Genomic DNA, 8,548 nt, shown 5'->3' with positions numbered 1-8,548 from the left:
TTTGAACTTTAATATTGGCGTGTCATTGTCTTATTGATCGTCAAATTTTCGATGTCTATACTAGACATTGGGTGTAGGTGTCGGCTTAGGAAAAATTCGGCATTGTGGGTTGTGGAATTGTTGTCGGAATAGAAGGCAGTGGCGGCGATATCTTTGGGTTAGGAAAAATTGGAATTGGAATTGTAGGGAATGGCGGGAATTTGCAATATATGGCGAGCACATAAACCGACATTGACGCTTGAAAATGCATTATCAATGAAGATTTTCGACTTGATGGTCATCAAACTCTTGGAAGTGTCCATTTCTATCAATTTACTTGTCAGGAATATTATGTATAGCTTGTATTTGTATGATGTGAAAAACTATCGTTTGTGATGGCCTTATGTGTATGTAGACAAAATTTCCAACTCGAATATATATAAATATATATCCGTACGTAGGTGAGGAAGTTGTTCTGCCAACGTGGATTAAAAGGGGAAAAAATATAAAATTCGCCGACTGTGGGGATCGAACCCACGACCACGGGATTAAAAGTCACGCGCTCTACCACTGAGCTAAGTCGGCTAGGTTGAACAATAACAATTCTATCTGTAAATATTTTGTGGTCCAATTGAAAGCCCGTAACACTTTGAATGGGCCTTGTGACACTGAAATTGGCCCTTTTACCAATCTTACGGAATGAAGATTACCCATTGTTTATGTTATCAATTTTTCGAACTAACCTCAAAAAACAAAAAAAAAAAAAAAAAACTCGAAGTAACGTTGTAAAGAGGAAAGAAAGATAGACCAACTTGATCTTGTTGGAGAAGATTGGATCCGTTAGAAAAAACATGAATCAATCTATCTAATGTTAGAAAATAAAGTCGGAGGTGAAAATGGAACACGAGATGGTTCATTAATTAATATTTTCAAATGCAAAACATCTAAATGTATGAATAATAAATGTAAAATTTCGAGCTATAATTTTCTACTTCCTAGATCCTATATTGGATGCAAAGATAAATATATTGGATTTGTTCAAAGTATATATAAATTTGATAAATTTAAAGTAAAACGAACACGTGATTTTCAATTATAAGTTAATGTATATTTTGTACTTTATGTATATATTAAATAACTTATTAAACACATAATTTAAGTGATTATATTATATTCATATGCAACATACATAGAACGTATTTGAATAACTTTTTGGACAAAATAATGAACGGATCTCATATAATATTTGGTCTAAATTAGATTGACTACCAACTTTTTCAACATATTTTTACATTGTATATACATCGATCATATGCTAATGCTTGTTAATGTTATATTGGTCAAGTTACTATTAGAACAACATAATAATTGTTTCGACAAGAATTAAACCTAATAACATGTATATCTATCGGAATCAATCACATAGACCAATTAGACAATGATAATAATAAGAAGAATACTAACCTTAATTCATTAGAGTAGCGGACGCGAAACTTGATGATGGGGTTGTGTTCTTCTAAGTCATACACAAAATCTAGATGTTCTCTTTATAGAGCAGAGAAGAGGGAAAAGAAAAGTACCGTTAGTTTCTTTTTCTGTGTCTTATGTTTATATTATGTTGACTCAGGGACCACAACTAGATAATTATTCATGGGCCATTATGGGTCCATTAACCATAATGTTCATTTGGGTTTCTACACATATAAGGCCCATACCGTTACACGTATATATTTCTGTAGCCTATATAAATAACCATAATCGATCACAAATTATATGCAATATGATTAGACGACAACTTATGTATAATTAATATACACGTGTGACCCATAAATTCCAACAATCTCCCACTTGGGTCACATATGTTTCCAGATATTATGCAAAACTAAAGTGCGTATAAAATTTTCCATCTTACGCAGAAATATGCCAAAACAATCTGGTCCATTAATTATACTAGCGAAGGATCAAGGCGACATTCGTTAACCAGTGTGACTATACCGAACAATGGCCACAATGCTAACATAATCAATGACATAGATCAAGTATGGATGTGTAGCACAAAAATTACATGCATTGTGATCAAAGTCATGCCTATTTCCAACTTAATGACTTAAATAGTCTCGAAAAATACTTTCTAACCAAATGCTAGACTGCACTAGAAAGCAAGCCGTATGTTCAAAATCTCAAATAACCATGAAATTTATTCAAATTCATAAGAAAAGTTTGTCTACAAAAACTTATAACCCATAAAAAACTGAAAATGTAAAGTGTCACTAAAATATGGAATAAATCAAATAAACTCCCACTGAAGTTGACATGTCTTTAAGTCCTAAAACATCCCTATTAACCACATGCTTGAGAAACACAGAAGGTGGCAAACCCTTGGTGAGTGGATCTGCAATATTGGAGTTTGTATTGGTGTGTTCTATAGACACCTCACGATTTTGAACTCTTTCTTTCACAACCAAAAACTTAATGTCGATATGCTTCGATTTCGACGAGTTTCGATTGTTCTTTGCATATAGTTCAGCGGCTTCATTATCACAATAAATTAATAGTCGTTTCTGTAAGAAGTCAACCACTTGCAATCCGGTGATAAAGTTCCACAACCATATACCATGATTGGATGCTTCAAAGCAAGCTATAAATTATGCCTCCCCCGGTAGAAGTAGCTATAAGTGATTGCTTAGTACTTTTCCATGAAATAGCTCTTCCAACCATCATAAAGACATAACATGAGGTGGATCTCTTGTTGTCCAAGCATCCAGAATGATCGAAATCACTGTATATGTGAGCATATAGTCTTTTGTTCTTTGTAAGTATCTCAAAACCCGTTTGACTGCTTTCCAATGATCCATACCCGGGTTTTCTATATCTGCTCAACATCTGCTATATCAGGACGCGTACATAATTGTGCATACATGAGACTCCCTATTGTCGAAGCATAAGGGATTTTCTCCATCTCCTTTATCTCTATGTCCAATTCAGGACATGGTTTCAAGCTAAATTTATCACCCTTTGACACAGACGTTCACCCGATGCACAATTTTCCATGCCATAACGCCGAAGAATCTTATCAATATAAGCCCTCTGTGACAATCCAAACATACCATTTATGCGATCTCAATGGATTTGTATGCCTTAGACAAAGGACACATTATCAAGATATCTTTCATTTTAAAATTACTGGATAGAAACTTGGTTTCATGTAACAAGCCTATATCATTGCTTGCAAGTAGAATATCATCTACATACAAGACCAAGATGATAAATTTTCTCCCATTGAGCTTGAGATATATGCATTGATCAATGGTGTTTTTCTTAAAACCAAAAGAGGTAATCACCTGATCAAATTTTTCGTATCCATTGACAAGATGATTGCTTTAAACCATAAATGGACTTCTTAAGTTTACACACTAGGTACTTTGAGTCCTCAGACACAAAGTTCCCTAGTTGCACCATGTATATTGTTTCTTCAATGTTTCCATTGAGAAACGTAATTTTAACGTCCATTTGATGTAACCAATCGGCCTTGCACCTTTTGGCAACTCAACAAGATCCCAAACGCCATTGGTTGTCATAGATTTCATCTCTTCATTCATGGCATCAATCCATTTATCAGAGTTTGAACATGATTTGACTTGACTAAAGGATATAAGATCCTCGGTCATCCCAATGTCAAATTCATGTTCATTGAGATATACAACATAATCATCTGATATTGTATTTCTCCTTTCTCTGTTGGATCTTCGAACCGGTACTTCTGGCATCTTAACTTGAACTAAAACAGGAGGTATCAATCACCCCCAAAGTAATCAACATCCTCAATGAATTTTGCATTATCTATCTCGAAAAAGGATCTGGATGAGGAATCATAAAACTTAAAATCCCTCGAAAAATAATAGTTAACATGCTTAAACTATATAATCTGAATGATAATGAAATTACTAATAATCAACTTTAGTCTGTCTTAAAATATACGTCACTCCATTGATTATTTATCTTTGGACAAGTAACAACTTGTAATTGATATTTTGATGTGGTGATGAATCATTGAAAATCAATAACATGACAAGCATTTAATTCTCCTTTGGGTTAATGAAATGCTTACATGTTTAACAGAATGACACTCACATGTTTTCAGTACCAATATTTTATTAAAATAAGATGAAACATAGAACTTGTTTCGGGCGGATCATGTTTAATCCTAAGTTAACATGCAATTTCATCCTTTAAAAGGACAAATAAAATCACTTTGGTGACAATATCATACATTCAATATTCTAAAATGACCAATTGCTTGAACAACTTATTGACATTTCCTACATAGATTAATCTTTCATCATCAGTTGGCTTTCGGAAGCTCAGACAATCCTGCATAGCAACACTAATGTGGGCGGTAGCATCTATATCCATCCACCGAATCTCACTTAGTACTATAGTCAAATTAACTTCTGAACAAACAAAGTTGAGAAGCATACCCTCTTTAGCACGCCATTCGGCATACTTAGGGCATTGGGCCTTCATATGACTTGTCTTATTGCAATGAAAACATTTGAAAACTAAATTATGAGTTTTCTTTGCAACAGTCACTTTCCCAAAGCCTGTAATTTCTTTACTATTACTCCTTTTTCTTTTTCTTGTTGGCAGATTTTTCATGAGAAGATGTTTTTATTTCTTAAGGAAACCTTAGCATCACCATCATTAGGAATTCCGCCCCTTATGGATTCCCGGAATTGAGTGTCTCATGATCATTAGACTCGTGCGGTTTGAGCGTTCCCACTTCTCATATGTAGTTCTCTGATTCGTAGTAACATTATCGGTCAGAGCTGCGGGACGCTCAAATCTGAATGCATAGTCAAGATCCATGCAATCAAGCACTACCATAATGTGCTCTTCCCATTTCTTGAAACTTGTGCCGTTAAGCACGGGCATGTTACTCATATTTGCAGAAATTAATGATACTACATGAGAGCAAAACAACAACAATAAAATATAATAATCCACGATCAATATGAAGTCAATAAAAGAACGTATGCACAAGATAGATAATATAAATTATCAAACATACATATACATCAGGCTTTTCAAGATACCTAGTACAACATCATTATTTAGTCTTTGGACAAAAATAACAACTAGTAAATGCTATTCTTGGTCATAGTAAAGATATTGAAACCAAAAAGGGCCTAACAATGTGTCTTTCTTTGGACCGACACATTATCAGCATGTTCTACTTAGATGTTTCACATATCTAAATATTATCTTTTATCTGACCACATTAACCTTCCTTTGGACCGATTATTGTGCATAGATAAATATTAAATTACCCTTTATCTGGCCAAATCTTTCTTTGGGCCGATTATTTCGCATAGACGAATTAAACCAATACATTTCAAATCAATATTTCTTACTCAATAGATGTTATTTTTGCAACATATTGACTCAATCAAATGATTCAAAATGACAGACATGAGAATGAATAATTTGAAATGACAAAATTAAAGCTTGACAAAAAAAATTACTTTTATATTTTTAAATATTACTTAGTCTTAGTATTATGCAATAGATGAATTTTGATAAAACCATCATAAAGAAAAAATACAAAGTCTCTGTCATAATACCAAAAAGCATTTAAATGATTTCTAAAATTTGTGCCTGGCTGAAAGCAGTCCTACTTTTACTATTTGAATGGATTAAGAAGTCGAAGAAAAAAAAATGCCTGACCAAATAGCAATACAAAGAGCATTTGACATAAAAGAAACAATTTTAAAAAAAATTACTATTCTCTTCTCTTCTCATCTTCATCACTGAATCAGAATATGTGAATCAGGCAGCAAACATTACATTTAATTATATACAGATGAGACAAAAAAACAATTAATCATCAACAGCATGATCAATTCAATCCTTGACATAAAAAAAAATATCGAGGCAATTCCTTGTATGCAAGACAAAAACCAGAGACATTTCAATGGCACTCGCATGGATCATCACCAACATGCAAAGAAACTTGAATTGATGGAGTAACTATATGGCAACAAATAACTTGTTTTCAAAACTCAATGAAGACAAAAAAACACGATTGCCTGCCAACAATCCTTTCTTTGATGCCCAACAAAAAAAAAAAATTGTCGATTAGTCCATTTGTACATGACATCGCGAGAATGAAACGATTTCTTCCAATAATTTTCCCTTTTTCTTTAAATTGCATCCAATGATTTGTACAGTAACTCTAATAAAACAAATCGATTTGCAATTGAATTCAATAAGAAAAATAAAAACCAACGAAATCACTAAAGAATATTGTTCGAACCGAACGAAATCTGGAAATCATTTCATACGAAATACACAATTTATGTGAAGGTTCTGGTACCACTTGTTAGAATACAAAATAATTGTTTCTACAAGAATGAAACCTAACAACATGTATATCTATCTGGATCAATCACATATACCAATTAGATTATGATAATAGTAAGAAGAACATTAACCTTAATTCATTAGAGTAGCGGGAAGCGAAACTTGATGATGAGGTTATGTTCTTCTAAGTCATACACAAATCTAGATGTTCTCTTTATGGAGCAGAGAAGAAGGAAAAGAAAAGTACCGTTAGTTTCTTTTCTTGTGTCTTATGTTTATATTGTGTTCACTCAGGGACCACAACCAGATAATTATTCAAGAGTCATTATAGGTCCATTAACCATAATGTCCATTTGGATATCTATATATATAAGGCTCATACAATTACACGTATATATTTCCGTAGTCTATATATAAATAACCATAATCGATCACAAATTATAGGCGATATGATTAGACGACAACTTATGTATAATTAATATACACGTGTGATCATAAATTCCAACAATTATTATTTTCATCTTAATATGTTTAATTTGGGAAGTGGAAAATCCACGCTTAGATATAGGCTGATACACGCTCAAACTGAAGTTATGGCAATTTCTTCCTATTCTACCCCGTCTCCATCCGCTAATTAATTAAAGTTTGGGATAAAATAAAATTGCTTTTGTTTTTGTTATTAGCTTAATAATTCTTCTGATTATTATTAATTGTTTAAAACAATACAATAGCGTGTCTATTTATAGACACGTAGAAAGAACTAATTAAAACAAAGTAGAACTATAAGAATTGCACTATAATATTTCTAATACGTCCAGCAAGCTAACAATTGTTCACGCCACAAATGTGAAGCTTGGAATTCTAAGAAAGACTCAAAACTCGAACTGAAAACCGCTGTGCAGCCAAAAGCATGTGAAATTTACTAAATTTGGGAGGCATCAGGTATGGAATCTCTTCCGCTTTCTAGTTTTTGATTTTCTTAAATAGCTACTTTTGTTTAAGCTATTTTCAGGGTCGTAACCACTTTTGAGGCTTTAGGCAAAAGTATAAATGAGGTCTTATCGATATTTTTTTACGTCCATTCGTTAATTTATTTAATTCTTTTTTGGATATATAATTAACGTTGGTGAAGGTAAAAAATAGAGATTTATTAATTAATTTGTTAAAAGAAATTAAGTATATACATACAAAAGTTAAAAAAAAAAAAAGAACAAAAATATTAAAAAGACAAAAAATTATTTCCTAAGAATATTAGTCTTTTTTATTTTATTTTTGAAGATTTATTTTGATAGCATAAATCCCCATTTCTTAACAATAATAATCTTCTTATATTTTGTGTTTTATCTTTTTTATTAGATTAAAATTTTAAAAAATCCCAACTACTAATTGAGTACAGTTGTATGAAAAACTACTGTACATACTGTATTGTACAAAATACAAGTAATAGTAGCAGTAATTTAGAAAATGAGCACAAAAAAAAAAGGAAAAAAAAGACAGAACCTGAGAAAGCCTTAGTAAGAGCGTCGATTTCCAAGAGGTCGAGCCATTCTTTTGCTTTCATATTACTCATTAGTTTTTTAGGAGATATGTTTCACTCTACAGCAAAACTAAATTATCAACTTAAAGGGACATTTTGTCAACTTATCTAGAAAGCCTTGCCGAAAATAACATATAAACAATGGGCCCAATCACTAATAAAAAGCCCAACTTCTCATATCAAGCTTTCGAATTCTAGCTATCTAGACATTGTTTTAACTAATTCTTTTGGGCCTTATCTCTATGCTATTTTATAATTTTGTGATGGGCCCTAGGCCGTGGCCTAGTTCGCCTACCCCTTGGGCCGGCCCTGCCTATTTTGGGTTTCTACTTAGTGATCGATTCTCATAGTAAACGTAAAAATTAGGGTTCTAGAGCTATTTGTTACAATAATTTAATTTCAATCTTATTTAATTAGTTAATGATTTTTGTAATGCAGAAAAGATTGAGAACATATTTTGTATCGTATATGGAGGAAGAAGCGATGAATCAATTGCCAATTACGGTATTTGAAACTCGAGAAGAACTTCTTAACAGTGTGAGAGATTTTTATTTAGATAGGGACTTTGCGATTTTTATTCAGAATTCTAAGAAAGACAAGCATGTATGCATGTGATAGGGAAAATACCTATAGAAATAAGAAAAATATTCCAATGGAATTCATCAAGTCGCC

The 8,548-nt window shown here is 32.5% G+C and overlaps 1 non-coding gene across 1 annotated transcript; it reads right to left on the bottom strand.

Moving 5' to 3' along the window:
* Positions 1–492: 492 nt before the first annotated feature.
* Positions 493–564, bottom strand: TRNAK-UUU (transfer RNA lysine (anticodon UUU)). The gene has a single exon. It is a non-coding gene; the product is annotated as a tRNA-Lys (tRNA).
* Between the last annotated feature and the right edge of the window lie 7,984 nt (positions 565–8,548).

The sequence above is a fragment of the Rutidosis leptorrhynchoides genome, unplaced genomic scaffold (assembly GCF_046630445.1).
Source record: "Rutidosis leptorrhynchoides isolate AG116_Rl617_1_P2 unplaced genomic scaffold, CSIRO_AGI_Rlap_v1 contig34, whole genome shotgun sequence".
NCBI classification, from domain to species: Eukaryota; Viridiplantae; Streptophyta; class Magnoliopsida; order Asterales; family Asteraceae; genus Rutidosis; species Rutidosis leptorrhynchoides.
Note: the sequence above shows the minus strand (reverse complement) of the source record. Positions and strands in the feature narration are given on the sequence as shown.